Source organism: Micropterus salmoides, unplaced genomic scaffold (genome assembly GCF_014851395.1).
Source record: "Micropterus salmoides isolate LMB-PRFRI ecotype aquatic unplaced genomic scaffold, ASM1485139v1 Ms_hic_scaffold_13, whole genome shotgun sequence".
Lineage (NCBI taxonomy): Eukaryota > Metazoa > Chordata > Actinopteri > Centrarchiformes > Centrarchidae > Micropterus > Micropterus salmoides.
The window spans coordinates 17,341,969-17,358,269 of NW_024040374.1; the positions used below are offsets into that span (position 1 = coordinate 17,341,969).

Consider the following 16,301-nt stretch of genomic DNA (forward strand, 5'->3'; position numbering starts at 1 on the left):
AGGCTTGAAAATAAAAGGGATATTGACATTGCTATGGAGACTAAAAGGGGAGCTGGAGGCTCTGGTCTGAGTACCTTCACTGGCTGTGAGGATGTGAAATCAAGAACGTGTATTGTCGTGCTTTTGATTTCGATGTATGAAACAGGCAGCCTGCAACTGGTTGTAACAATAACTCAAATAGAAAGTTGAACCTTTGACCTTTTGCAGTTTGCTGGAATTTGTCTGCTACAACAATGACAATAAGAAAACCACTACTGCCACACTGGTGAGGATTTTAGAAACATTAAGATCATTAAGATCACCTCTAATATTTTGACCAGACAGCATACTGTAAATAGTCAGATTTTATTTTTAGTATTTGGATTTTAAAAATAAAATTCATATATTCAGCTAACTGTTCAGTGGCATTGTCTGTACAATTTATTTTCTGGCATGAACGTCTCTGTCCTGTGAAACCATGAACCACCAAAATGTCACCATTTCATGAGCAAAAAAGTCCAGTTTCACCTTTTCTGACAATGCATTTTTCAGGCAGTCTAATGGGGTTTTTCAGTGGTTTATTTAGCCTGAGAAGTGGAATAATTTTTTCAATCCATAAACGATCATTTACTCATAAAGGGGAACAGCACTGATTTTACACATCAAAGTTTGTTTACAGGACTGTGGGGAGTACTAATGCATTGGCTTTGTGAAAAAAGTCTTTTGTGCCAATGATTAATTGTCTCAAGCGGTGTCACTTCGGTTGGAGCTGAACATAACACATCCGATGTCCGCCCAAACTGCTGGCAGTTGAGTTGTAGTGTGGGTAATGTAGGAAGAACAATGTGTGGAGTGAAAAAAGACGATTAATCATGAGTTTGACAATATTATATCTAAAAATTCAAAATCGGCAAATTTGGAGATGTGTGGTTTCGTGTGTGGACAGTGACTCTCCAAATAGAAATAATGAACCCTTTATATATTTGCCTAACAGCAGTCAAACTTGAGTATATTGAGTCTAAAAAAACACTGGAATAATCCTGTAATACAAATATAAACTCCCTCCTGGTTCCCAAAACCCCCAAAATGACCTCATGAACTCAGTTTCCTCAATGGGAGCCATGACCCTGACTGGTAAACTCATGGCAGCCCCATCATTTCTCATCACCACAGAGATAATCTCACATTTATTTTCATTTATACTCATTTCAGTCTTTTGTTACGTCATGCCTTTTTGATTACCTTTTTATACTTTCCCTCCGAGGAATAAATGATATTATTGTGAATAAAAAACAATGCCAGAATTTCTTCTCAGGCTCATTGAATCTTTATTACATTAAATGGTGGCTGAATTAGTAATGAAATGAAACATAAGTTGCATGTGTAACATCAAAATAAATCATGCTCCAAATGGCTGAAAGTAGTTAGAAACTTACTGACATTTAGAATAATGCACTTCATGCACCATTGTCTTCAACGTTCAGTTTAATGAAATGCTTACACAAATCATAGCTAACTTGTCAGTGGTACTCCTTGGCTGAAGCAATGCCTTGAAGTCAATATCACACCGCTGACACAATGAAATAAATAACTCTCTAACCTTTCTTTGCGCAATCTCCTTAAGGTTGGAATGAAACATTTATTTGTAGAAACTCAAAGTAAAATAAGAAATATAATTTTATGGTGCCAACCACGATCAGTGGAGTTGCTGGATAAGAGCAGATTCATCATGCTAGCTAATGAGCTTTCATTTTCCTGTACGCTGTGAAATCTTCAAGATGAAGCACTTTTCCTTTGGTAGCTTGTGAGTTATCTGGAATGTGGGGAGGAAGCAGCATTGCACACATTCCCAGTGACTATTAATGGGGACTGCTGGGTGACATCAATTATACAGGCATAGCAGACATTTCACCAGGATTACCTGACAATGAACTCCAGTCTCAGTCTGGCCTTTGACAGCACAGAAAGACAGAAAAGAGAGAGAGAGAGAGAGAGAGAGAGAGAGAGAGAGAGAGAGAGAGAGAGAGAGAGAGAAAGAGAGACATAGGGAAGGATGAGAGACGTGTTTGCAGCCTTTTCAAGGGAAGAATGCTGAATTTAAACATGAAGGCTGAGCAGAACAACAAGATCGACTGCATCAGTATGTAACAGTATTCACACAGTGGCTCAGGACAGCAGAGCCTACCTATCAAGCAAAAAATGGTAAATCTGCTTATGAAACATTCATATTTTAGCAAAGAAAGGGACAGTCATCTAACACGAGCTGTACCGCCTTGAATAGACTTCAGGGTTCAGTGCCATCCTCTGACAGGTTGGAGGGTTCAGGTTTGATTTTCATCAGGGCACTCAAGGCAAACACCGCTCTGTGCTGGGCGTGGTCAACTCAACACTAGAGCACTGCAAGAGAAATGTTGAATCTGGGCTGGGCTGTATAGCTGCATGTTCAGTGGAAGTTGGTGAGGTAACACGGGACATTGATCCAGCTAGTTAGTGGGCTCCACTCCTGTTCCTGCTGAACTGAGCCAGTTTTCAGATAAAACACTGATACCAGTTCAGTAGGCACGGGAGGGCACAGCCCAGACATGGCAGAGTTTGGCATGTGTGTAATCTGCCTTCTAATACACGAGGATTTTAGTTAGCAGCATATGATATCTAACATGCAGTTTAAGAACAGGGTAAATTTACCAGCAGCTGCTATGCCTGTCAAGCTGTCTGAGTGTCGCATGGCACATATGCTGCGATAACAGCAGCGGGATTACAACAATTATTCTAAACATTCTTAGTAATTATCATCCTTAATTTCTGATAGTCATAGAAAAATGCATTTTTTCATTTCTAGAGAGCAACAAGATTTTTCTGCCTGAAATGTCAACTGTCATAGGTAGATTATATCAATTTAGCTATTTAGTTTAAAGGTTAACAATGCTTTTTTGTGTCCATGTGACTCGTTTAAAATGAGAATCTTCAAAAAAATCGGGAAATGGGAAAAATCTTTATTATTACAATGCTAAAACACTGAGACTAATGTTCCAGGCAAAGTCAGCATCCTCACCAGTTGATAATATAATATAAAAAACAGGAAATTAAAGAAGCAGCATTGTTTTTGTATTGCAGGGTAGACCTAGCTTATTTAGTCTTATTAGTATTATTGTATGAATGACAAGGAAAAATGTAAAATCCGGCTGTTAATTTGCTCTAATATATATCTTTTTAACTGTTTTGTATTTCCACCAGTTTTTACTTATAACATTACAAGAGAAAAGGGTTTTAGGGTGATGACTGAAATATATAAAGTAACGTTGACTGAATGTAAACTTCCCCAAATCAAATAAAGAACAGGACAAAATCTGCTAACACTACCTACACTCTGATAACATCCACACAGTGGAGAAATAATACACAGGTAGTTGTAAACAGGCCTTTTTCCAGTAATCTGTAACTCTACAGATTAATGATGTGAGTTAATGATGTACTCCTTGGCCTTGGAAGTAGTATGATAGACATACTAACAACTGTAGCTGGAGACTGAACAGATAAACGCACTGTTTAATCCATTTCAAACACTTTTGCTCTGTTGTTTTTGATTAAAAAAAAAGACACAAATCTTTAAACTCTTTAAATTGTGAGTATTTACTCAGTACTACAGGCCCATGCACATCATTTTAGCTTGAAATTCAAAGCTTGACAGGCTTTCCGTGCTTAGTTAAGGTTGCTAAGTTATGATTAGACAATCACTGCTTGGGGAGGGGTTTATCAAACAGCTAACGAGGTTTATATAGGTTCCCAACCGTTCCCAACACAAGTCCAGGCTGCCGTGTGGCACCATAACACTGGCACACTAGTCCTGAGCAAACTCATTTTGACCTGAACTGGGCATGCCCAGACGGGTCTGACATTTAGCAACACATTCCTAAAATTGCAGTACAACCTGTGGCATTTTTAAGTCCACATTAAACCCGGGTCAATCTGTCTCACTAAAGCGCTCTCAAATATATTATGCATGATGGTTCTTGCCAGATGCATACAGTAAAATAAGAGAGTTGTTGCTTCAGGGAAACACTATTAAACAGGACATTTTGTCTCACCTCTGGACAGAATTGCACAATCAAGACCTGCATTTGGTCCACAGCAACACATTTAACCCGAAGAGCTCTTTCATGGGACCTTTAGTCTTCCCAATCTCCCTCCCTCCCACCTAATCTCTCGTCACTCCTCTTCTCCTGCTCCCTCCTCCTTTCTTCATATCCGAGATCATCAAGTTCTTTCCAGTCACCGGAACAAATCCCCTCCGTTGAATCAACTATTTCACCTCAGGCACTGAACTTAGCCACTGTGAACAACACATAGCAGGGATCAATGCTCACCAATTAGCTAAGCTCTGTGCCTTTAGCAAGTAGGTGGCTGGCTTTTGAGGGAACAGACTCACGCAGACCTTTACGTGACTGCTCAGTGGTAAAGTTTGGTGGGTTTCAAAGCTTGCAATGGTTATGATGTTGAGGTTTGTGTTGCCTTCAACACGGCTAACTCAGATTGTGTTTCAGAGTGTGCTGACAATGTAGGATATTGGCCTTCATTTAAAAGTTGTTCGAAACGTGATCTGCCTCCAAAAATTTGTTCTATCATGTAAAGCTGGATGGCTCTCATGCATATACATGGACCTCCTGGCTGATTTGAAATGGGAAATTAAGGAATACAGTTTAAATTTCAGACAGCTGCACATTTGACTACAGCCTTAAATGCATTTAAAGACAGTATTTAAGGGAAACACGTGTTTTCACAGTTTTCCGTGTGAGAAACTGACTTCACAAGTTAACCTCTTGAAGTCTATTGAGAGTAGATCACAATATGTGTCTAACCACCTACAATGTATATTCCTTCAACTTCATAGCAACATACAGTGCCAGAAAATAACTGAAAAACAGAACAGCCAAGAAGACAACACACAAGCTTCCCACTGTGGAAATATAATGCGGTCACCTGCTGAGCTGTGAAAGAGTGGAAATCCCTGGCAATGTGATTTTTGTTTCTCTATGTGCATCAAATCACGGTGCCAGGAACCCTCCCCACCACAGCCAGGGGCAGACTGGATCCACTCTGCACCTCTCTGCCCTTCTCCATCCTCTGTATCTTGTCCAACATCTTCCTAGGCTCCAGATGCCTTCGTCCGCAGCAGCTGTGGAGCACCTGTGACCTGAAAGAAAGAGGAAAAGAGAGACGTGGGAGTACATTACTTGCCAGAAAGTCCAAACAAAACCTTTGCATTACAACTCGATCTGATCTGATGATAATCTATGATCCATGTCAAACCACTCGTGTAACCCAGGAATGAAAGGTGATACAGCTTATCTCTGCAACAAAATATATTAAATTTGTGGGACGTGAGGAATGACTCTGCAGACTTCTCCGTTGCACAGATCAGCAGGATGCAGCAGATGTGGAGTCTAGTTGGAACATGCAGAGCCAGCTACCTGGTCAGTCTATGCAAAGCAACTCGGGAGCAAAAAGCAAACACTGCCTATTTGAAATGGCGAGCAGAATGCAAACTGCCTGGTGCTCCTGGATATCACTGTAAAGAGACTATTATACTATAAAATGTCAGATGAGGAGAACATGCACCATAAGGAGATCTGTGTCTTGTTTTTGCAAATAATAAGCAAACTTTGACAAATGGATTTGGTTTTGTTGAGCCTTTTTTTCCCATTTAACAAGTTGGATTCAGGTCAGAAGGGTCTGTTTGATTTGTTTTCCCATTGTATATGGCTTGACGTTGCTGGGTGGGTTCACAAGGTGAGATGTAGAAAAAACAAACTCAAGCTCTTTTTACAACTTCCTTCTTGAAATATTGGAGCTGCACAGTGTATTATTATCTTTTGTTGTCGTTGTTTGTGCTGTTTTTCAGGGAAAATTCCAGGCCCACCATGGTGAGGAAGGAATAATGACAGGATTGTTGAGGAGTGAGGAGGAGGTTAGGACTGAGTCTCAACAGTCTCTCCTTGATTGTCGGCATCTCCTCACACTTGATTTGAGAGTCAGAATGATTGATGATTGGAGGACCACATCTTTTTTTGTTTGTTTGTTTTTTCCTTAAAGGCAGTCTCCTCTGGGAACTGCACACAGCCAATAAATAGTCCAGCACAGAAAAACAGTGAATTGTCATTTGTATGCTTTAGGTTTTGTATAGATTTTAAAAAACAAGATATAACGTGGTAGGTGGACTTGTTATTTCCAGTCTTTGTGCTAAGCTAAGCTAACTAGCTGCTGGATGTAGCCTTACTATTTAACAGACAATCTCATCTGTCTGTGAAAAGTCAAAAAAGAGTGTTTTTCCCAAAATGATTAACTAGTTGTGCTCTTTTGTCTAGTTTTATTACAGTGTATATGCCATTGATTAACAGATTACAGCAACAACTTGTGTTCCAATTCCAGTGAGGTCCATGACTGAAGGATAGACTTAAAAGATCTGTCCATAATCAACTCTGCAGGAGTACAGATCCCTTCTGAAAGGACTGTCATCAGTGCATTTTTAAAATCCTGATAATTACAAAGAAAATTCACAAGACCTGTCTTTAAAAATCAGAGCTCCACTCTTGTCTACACCTGCAGGTGCATATAAACATTACAATGTCCGCTGACAGGATCTCAACAGCATCTGTACACTCTCAGCCGTAAACAGGGTGACGCACTAGGGGAACGATGAGTCTTGTGTTGTTTTTACCTGTCTCGTTATGTGCTATTGAGTTGTACTTTATGTATTTTGTCTGTTAGTGGTGTGGGGTGATGTGTATCATCCCTGTGATGCACCGTTCTGTGAAAAAGACGATAAAGTCTAACTAACAACATCCTTTTATGAAGGAACTGGGTGTCTTCCACGGCCCTGCTGTTTACATGCAGAGACACAGTACATGTTGTACAACCTAACGAAGGTGTTAAGAATCCTTCCAGACAGAGAAATATGTCTGTTCTGTCAACCAGCGTTAACAGTCTGCCCCTCCCTGCAGAGGAATCATGAATAAATATCTCTGTCTAGGCTGTGTGTGTGTGTGTGTGTGTGTGTGTGTGTGTGTGTGTGTGTGTGTGTGTGTGTGTGTATGTGTGTGTGTCGATGATTTGCATGTATGAGTTGGAGCGTGTTGAGTGTGAAAGAAAAGAAGGAAATAGTGAGAGTGTGAGTGAACCAAAGGGAGTGGCCATTCCCTCTGACATGTCTATGAGTCAGTGTTTGTTTGCTGGGTGTGAAAGCTCGATATGGGAAATCATTGATTGGTGACAGTATTGTCAGGTTTAATTGCATGGTGTGATGATGTGACATGTTTTTGGTAAGCAGGGTTAATTACAGAGGGGCATGCAGAGGTTTGATATGGTAATGCTGAAAACAAAATGTCTAACTAATACTTACTTTGATCAAGAAATCTTGATGAAGACAGTAGTAAAAGTAGGCCATTATAGGTTTACAGAGCCAAACATGATGTATTCAAATGTATTTTTTATAATCAACTGTCAAAACAGTCCAAAAGAAAATTTTTTTTGATCAAATATGACAAAGCAAAGCAGCAAATCCTCACATTTGAGCAGATGGAACTAGAAAATGTTCAGAAAACTCTGCGGTAGATTAATAATCCATTGCAGAATAAAAATGAACAGAAAAAAGTGCCACCAGGACAAGATATTGTTCAGCTTGTGTTCAGCTTGACATGATTTCCATATGTCCACAGCAGCTCACTGTTATATATTTGTGGTTTGTGAAAGCATAATTTCATGGCTCCAGTTCGAGTCCATATGAACAAAATTTACACCCTGATGGAACTTATTATGTACATGAGGCTGAAGGTGTGAACAAGTCACCACATTTAGAAAGTGCAACATTTGCGCTTCCAGCTGAACAAAAATGACCTCATTTACGCAGCCTTGTTGGGCAAAAAGCCAAAGGAGAGTGGAAATAATACAGAGCTCAAGTGGCATTTGGTAACCTAAAAGCGCAAAGAGGCCTGCACAACTGCACAAAATTAATAGCAACATTTATGTACACATAAATATCCACAAATATCTAACTTTCTTCCTACATTTTCTTTCAAAGGTGACAAAACCACACCATTTGCTGAAAAGCAGTTATCATGTAATTCTGCTCTAGGCAGCTGGCAGTGTTTACGTGGAAATCTTGTGATATATATGTGGTGGTGACCACAGGCGTAGGATTCACATCTGAACACAGCCGTGCAGCCCTGACGTCACCCTGCATCTCACACATTTGTGCCACAGCGATTTGTCACACTGCTCTCACAAAACACAGACACAAAGTGTTGAGAGAGAGAAGGAGAAACAAAACACAGAGAGAAATATAAGTATGTAAGAATGTGTGAGTACACATCAAGTCTAACTGCATTGGGAAAGCTTTGTTTATGGATGCCATACTGTCATGCTGTTCTAGTCTGTAAAGTGTGCAAAGCTCTTCTGAAATTTTGAGCAGTTTTAGAGACAACGTCTGAAACCCCTTCCCACCGACTATGTCCTAGAATCTCTGTAACTTTCCAAAACTAACGTGTTGCATGTTATTCTTAGACAGCTATTTCTGTCACTTTTTGTGTGTACAAAGGAGTGCTACACTGTTGATGCCTTCCAGAAGTGACAAAAAGTTTGTGTTATCCCCATAATTTGAACAAGTATTGCATCTCTCTAGAACGACCCTCACCCTTCACCCTGCCTTCAAGTGTAGCTGTTCAAACAGCAACAAGCACATTCGAACACTTTCCGAACTATTCAAGTTTATTTCAACTATACTCCTGCCATAAAGGGTCTGGTATGCTTTGCGTATGTCAAACAGCATCTGAAACCCTACCCCCACACAATCTGTTCTGTCCTAGAGGGTACTGCAGCCGACCATTTCTGTAACTTTCTGAAACCAGTAATCCGACAAGCACTCCCATTTCATATGTTCTGGTGCCAAGGTGAGAAAGCAGCATAATTTTAACTTATCGTGTGTTCAGACAAGACATTGAACTGAAAACAATTTTAAAGGTGGCGCGTTAAAACTAATGGAAAGACAAGTGGGTGCAAATTCGCCCCGGGGCAGATGCAAATACACAACTGTGTGAATTGAAAATGTTTCAACTGGAGTTTGGAACAACCATAAACATGTTCGCTTTCAGACATGGTCGAAGACGCATCATGTGAACTTGTTCGTTTTGAGTGTACCCTCTGATCAAGAAGAAATAGTGCAGAGATATTATACAGCTGCATTCGCTACAACGGACAGTGGTAGAATCAGTGTACGAACTACACCATGGCTTTCGGGGGACACACTTTTTTTGGGTATGGGGATAATCAATGGTGTTGGGCCGAAACTTGCCAAATGGGATCCATTAAGATCCACAAAAATGAGCAATGAGATCTGTTTTCATGCAACCTATTGAGGTCCTTGCTGTCAGTATTATTAACGGCAGAAAAACCCCTCTCACACTCAGGTGAAGAGGTAAGGTATGTCCTGCTTGCTGAACAAAGCTTTTCCAGGGTATCGCCTGGTGCTTTATCTTAAATGAATCATGGCGATTCAGCATGCATGAAGAGGGACTAAGAAAGTTTTTTTTCCCCTGATCTTCGAGTTAAAGTGAGTGAAGTTTATGATATTGAAAATGCCACGCTTAGCAAAAGTGATGACAGGAATAGCATGCATACCTTAATTAAAGTGAATTAGTGATGAATCACCCTCATGCATGGATCGCTATCAATGATAGCCTAATTTTACTCATGGTCCATGAAAAATAGAACTGTATTGGCAAAAATAGCATATTGTCAATATTTTACAACTCATGTTTGGAGGGGAGCTCATGGCTTATTAAGAAGAGCCAAGCTCCCTGGCTGCCCTGTAGTTTGCACCCTGGGTAGAATTGATCAGAGAGCTAAAACATGAGACCCCTGTCTCAACCAATCACACCTCTGTAGGTAACTAAAGACGCCATGAGCATTAAAAAGGCATTACCAGGGCTTGTTGGGTCTGAGCTTCATTATTTAGCTCATTAGATCACTCAGTCCCGATAAACCAGCCCTCACATATGACTGATGAAGGGGGCAGGCATCAAGCTGGAGCTTTTTCTCATGTCCCATTAACAATAATCCACTTTGCATTGCGTTAATGCAATTTGGTGGGGATGTAATTTCATGCAAAATCAATCATTTCCAAACTTTTCTTAGAAACGAAACAGAACAGAAGACATATGAGACTAAACAGATTTGGGAATTTTATGTCAAAAAGTACCTGATGCTAAATCATTTGAATGTTATCTTTATAGAGACTCTGACTCACCTCTTATAGGAACAATGGAGAAATGAAATAATGATCTGGCCTTCTGCGCTGACAGGAACATGATCCATTATAATGCATGAGGGGTAATGGCACAGCTGCATTAAAGCCTGGCATAGGCTATCTCTGAATCTGATAGTAGTAGCTATCTCAGCTATTAGCTAATAGCTGTGGCTATGCTGATAACATTTTGACTAGAAGGGAAAGACTCTCAGAAGGAACCTGAGAATAAAGAGAGGTGTAGTACAGAGTGAAAAGGACAGAGATCGTGACACACAAAAGATGGAAAAAGTACGAAAGATGAAAGAGATAACATATGCAGCATATGTGTGGGAGAGTGACGTAGCGTTGGAAGACACACTTAGACACAACAACATTCATTGGTTCATCTGAGGACACTGCGACGAATAAGTTATAAAGTCTCATACCAGACTCAGTTAAATCAACCACTTTCTTTTGTGGCACACCCTGAACGCAGCATTCTTACAATTTCACAAAGAACAAAAGCTTAATAACAAAAGCTCACTAGGAGTCCTTCCCTTCTTGCCTTTATCTGATCAGCATTATTCCGAACATCAGCCAATAAAAGTTGTAAATAAAAATTTGAAAATAGCAGGTGAAAGCTGCAGCTGCAGAATCTGGCGATTCATCTTCTTATTTACTTCAGATAAAGTTAAGGAGGGAGTGAAGGAGGTTCGGGAGGGATTCCTGACTGACTATAGAGAGGCCTCCGTCAGCATGGCGTGTGAGACAGCCAAGAGGAGTTGGCGTGTTCGGATTGTGACCTCTGTAACCGGCAGGCTCCCTCCCACTCCAAGCATGCAAACTCTCCACAAACTGAAGCCTGTTTTTCCACCACACATGGCTTCAATTGGAGGCTACTGCTGCTGCTTTGTCTGCAGCGCCGGGAAAAAAACAACAAAAAATACAACTATGCACAGATCGACAAACCTGATTATGAAATCAGTGACTGGCAAAGAAATTTAACTGGCGGTGTCACTTAGTTGTAGATATTTCTGCAAAACTTTTCTCTTTTTTTGTTTGCATGCATGCATGTGCATGTGTGTTCATGTGTAGGTTTGTGCGTGAACAGGCCTATATTTAAAGTCTTGCTCCAGCACCAACAAGGCAAGCTGTTTACTACTTGGTTGATCGTAAAAAGTAAATATGCATCAGTCGGGGCCTATCAAAGGCTCCTTCATTTGGTTCCTGGCTAAGATGGCTTTGAATGTGTGCTGTAATTGCCTCGGCTCAGACAGAAATTCTCTGTGGTAGACGCATGGCCGGACTGAAAGCGCTGAGGGAAACCATGCTGTCCTGTGCACTTAAATACTCCACAGTTGATCTGAGAGGAACTAGCAAACACACAAAGTGCACGGAAACCATGAGAGAGGAGAAGGCCATGTGGCTGCACATGGGACATCGTCACAGTAAACTGCTGTAGAGTCACACAGGTGCACCTCGTGCAGGAGAACACACATAAACACACGCATATAAACTCTTATTGATGAAAGCAAAATTAGCAGTAAAACCCAAATGACAAACATCTGTTCATTGTTCTTGTGACAACGCCCATGTTAACATCTGCCTCAGCCAGTGAGTATGCACTGTTTCGCCTATTCTGAAGTAGAGTTTAGATTTAAAGCTGAATTAACTGATATTTGTCCACAAGGGGGCAGAAACACTCCCAAAAAACAGAAATACAGCGTTAACAAAAGGGAAGTTTATCAATTTGTTATGGCTAACCTGTTTGCATTAATTACCTTCTTATACTTTTAGCAGACACATTAGGCATCCCATTGGAGTATTATTCCTGCCCACCTGACAAATAACACTCCATTATTCATTCGCACTATTCATTGTGTGCACGTTCTTTTGTTTGATTGACTAACTCAAGCAGAAGACTTATCTGGGTGGTTATCTTGATAAACTTTCCTCAACAGCCAGTCTTTTATTTAAGCTTGGTGCCCCTTTGTGTTTGTTGCGTGGTATCGGCTTGTCTAAGCTTGCTTGCTGTAAATGGGTACTTAAGGTTGTTTTTTTATCAGAGGGGGTTACTGAGACTGTGACACTCAAGCATGTAGTATTATGTGCGAGCAGCGAAACCAAAAAAATAGCAAAAAGCAACTAAAAGATGCATAAAGCTGCAGAGCTGGATGATAGTTATCTGTCTGTAAAGCATGACAAGTGACAATTTATTATTTTTTTGTTAATAGTAAAACACCACTAAATGCATCTATAAGCAGGAAAGCAGGACTCCTTTATGTTCCCCTATTACAGTTACATTATACTGCTGCATTTGAAATAAACACTTCCAGAAGTATACATTTTCTCTAAAATCATTAGCATTGCCCTTGTGTAACATGTCTCTTACACATGGGAACAACTCTGCTGATTTAGTAGACCCAGATAAAGCTTTGGGGCATGCTCAAATATTTGAACTATTTGTCCAAAAATGTTCTGCGCACTTGACTTTAGGGTTAGTTTATCAAGTGAAACTCCTTTTCCAAACAGTTGTGAGATTATGGCGTTATACAAAAACCCACAGTCATGAGTTTGCTGAGAAAAAGTGCTGGTACAGCAGCCAACTGTCATGCAGGTGTGTGTGTGTGTGTGTGTGTTTGTGTGTGTGAAATATTATCTGTTTTTCTTTTCACAGAGATCAAAATCAACTGCAGGTTTATTCAACATTTATAGGGTTTTTATAGATTTGGCAGTACAAAATCCACTATGTTACGCTCAAAAGTAGCCTGGAGTAAATAAAGATTTTATTTTCCATTCCTCCCTCGTAAACAAGATTAATCCACTCATGTGAAATATATTTGGTGAGCCCATGATGGCTGTAAAACCAAGTACTTGTTTGCCGTACAAACCCATGCCCTGTCTTCTCAAGCGCCATCACCAAAAGAGCAAATCTAGACTGTAAAAACTGCACAAAGTCCATAACATCAGACTGAAGCTTTGATCATATCTGTTGTCTTCTGTTGAGTTTTTGACAAGTCAGCTGCTAAAGGGAAAAAAAGGATGAAAGAATAAGGGGCACATAACAGAGCAACACCATTAAAAATTGGAAAAGGAACACTACATCCACAGAAGGAAAAGAGTCAAAGGAAAAAAATGTGTGTGAAAAAGCATGTGAGAGACGGAGAGGGGTGTTTGCCACTCACCATGCCCACAGGTCCGCTTTTGCTACTCGGCAAGTCTGAGTCACCTTAGAGTTCAGATGAGGATACGCACAAAGTGGAAGAGTTGACTCTATGGGGAGGACACCACTGATCAATTTACTAGCTGGCTAACTAACCATCTGACTGGCTAATGACAGACGAGACAACTGCTCGGCTGCCTGACTGAGCGTAACTCTGCCAACTGTGCCATTTCAGATCCAAGAATCAGTCAGCAGTGCAATCCTCAGAGCCCAGGTCTCCCACTGAGGTCTCACTGCCAAAACTGTCCTGTCTTGTCATGTTCTGCTCTGTCCAGGGCCGCTTCCTGGAGCTCAACAGCCCAGAAAGAAGCAGAGAGAGGGTTTAAAATGAAGAGCTGTCTCCCGTGTTCCCACAGTCTGCCGGGAGGGGAGGAGAGGAGAGGAGTGGAGGCTGCACCGTTCCCAGAGAGGTCAGATGTGGAGTTAACACACCCAGCCAGCAGGCTGGTAACTGCTGCCTGCCCTGCTACCGGAGTTCTCTCCCCCTCTGTCTCCTCCCTGCAAAACTGATAAATCACTCTGGAGACACAGCAGAGCACCAGCCCACTCAGCCACTCACACACAGCCAGGAGTAACAGCAGAGACAGAGAGACTTTCAACCAGTTGTCCCAAGAGATCCACTGTCCACATGAGTCTGGAGGCAGAGCTGCCAGATCTCCTTCTTCCCTCCCTCTTCCCTCCTCCCTATCCCTCCCTCCATTCTTCCCTCCTTCCCTCCCTCCCTACCGCTCCTCTTTCATTCCCCTCTCTAGTGGTTTTTTTTTTCCAGCCTCCGCTGAGACCATAGGCTGAGACACTCTTATTGTGGCAATTGCATTAGCCTTTAGCGAGCAAGGAATGGCTCTTAGTGCGTAATGCAATGTTGTGTCAATCCGTCTTTTCTCTCTTTCTCCTTATCTCTTTTCCCCCCTTCCTCTCTCTCTCTCTCTTTCTCTGTCTCTCTCCCAAGTGTCTATCAGTTTGACATGTACACGTACACAGACCCACCTTCCTCTCCTTCCTTCTTTGCAGCTTTTCTTCTTCCTCTGTGAGTTATCCCTTAAAGGGACACTGTCTCTTTTTTTGCTCTTTCATGGAGGTGCTGAGGTACTTTGAAGGAGTGCAGGTGCAGGATCATATTTCTGGAGGCTGAGAGGCATTGATTGCGTTTCTCTGCTTGGCTTGTGATTGTCTCAGATGTTTACCCACTATTACAGAACTAATGGTCTACTGCAAGAGATATGTATGCAGAATCAATGAAACAACATGGGGAGAAAACACATATAACCACTTTATGAACATAATAACATAGTCAGAAGCATATTGTCGCCGTATATCATGGTAGAAATTGGTCTTCCTCAGTTTCTGTTGCTACACTTTTCTGTTCTTACACAGCACATGTGCAGTTAACAAAAACAAGTGGCAGGCTTACCATTGAAATTCGTAGTTGTTGATGTGTTTTATTTTGTCTTCTCATAGCAAGAACTCTGTCAAGGGGTCATAAATGTTAGGGTGACCAGACATCCCCGTTTTGGTGGCCTGACCCTGTCTGGAGCTGTCCCTGGAAATGTCCCTGTTTTAACTGTGTGTTAATCATAGACTGTATAAGGTGTTGACAGACCTGAAATCAGATTTTACGTGGGCCAGAAAGACTGGACAGCAGAGCGGACAGGTGTCGCGCCGAAAAGTGATCCTCCGCCGAAAACTGACCACCGTCCGTGGGAGTGTGAGCAGCATGTTACAGCTGTATCACCCAGTCTCTTTACGTCTACAGCTGGTAGGTTTTATCTGGATCAAACAGACATAACGTGCAAATAAACATCACTTTATGTCCGTGGTAATAGCAAATGTATGTTTTTGTGATACTTTAATGTTTCTAACGGAATAATCACAGTTCTGGCATAAGGCTAAGTGTTTGCAGTTTTTAGTGTAACCAGGCATGACATTTACGTGATTATAGCCAATAATAGAAGCCTGTTGTTGCTGATGGATTATGTGTTTGGTAGGCCTATGTCTAATATCCTTGTTTTTATTTGGAAAACAGGATGTAGTCTACTTTTAACATGACTTACTGCTGAATTATATGTAAAATAAAGACATGATCTCTTTTGCAATGATCCTTATGACTTATGACTATTGCTATGTACCAACCAATCCAGTAGTCTACTTTTTACCTGTTGAAATACCTTTAAATGGCCAATTCAACCTATGCAGTATTCCATTTGTCAGAAAGTGACTGCAGTTTCTACTTACTGACTGAAAGGTAGATTCTGCCCCAAAATGACTTGATTTCGTTCAGAAGTTATATTTGACAGATTATAACTCACCTATTACTTTTTACCCCTTAAAATACCTTTAAATGGCCAAAACAACACATAAAATGCAGTATTCTACTTGCCAGAAAGTGATTGCAGCCTCTACTTATTGACTGAAAGTAGTTTCTGCGTCAAAATGATGATTGATTTAATTCAGAAGAGTTATATTTGACAGATTATAAAACCAAAATTGTCCCCGTTTTTTATTTCATATATATTTCATATATAATAACATTATATTTTTTAATGACAAACTGACCACCAAACCAAACATGTCCCATGTTTTCATTTACTTCCACACTTCCACTGAGAAAATACTACATAGTGGATGTGCTTGTCATGAATTTTAATGTAACCTGTAACCCCCAAAACTAATGTAGTTAGTTAATGATGAACATCTTGGCCTTGAACGCTCGATTACTTCTGTAAGCTAGTTGGCCTGACGTGCTAATGTCAATGTAAGCTAATGTTAGAGCGGATAAACATACAGTTTAATGAAATAATTTTTGCGCTTGTGTTTTTGCCTTAT

The 16,301-nt window shown here is 40.8% G+C and overlaps 1 long non-coding RNA gene across 1 annotated transcript; it reads right to left on the reverse strand.

Moving 5' to 3' along the window:
• Window positions 1-1,283: 1,283 nt before the first annotated feature.
• Window positions 1,284-14,138, reverse strand: LOC119900696. Its single transcript, XR_005444089.1, has 2 exons — window positions 13,441-14,138; window positions 1,284-5,170 (listed from the first exon to the last, which is right to left on the reverse strand). It is a non-coding gene; the product is annotated as an uncharacterized LOC119900696 (long non-coding RNA).
• Between the last annotated feature and the right edge of the window lie 2,163 nt (window positions 14,139-16,301).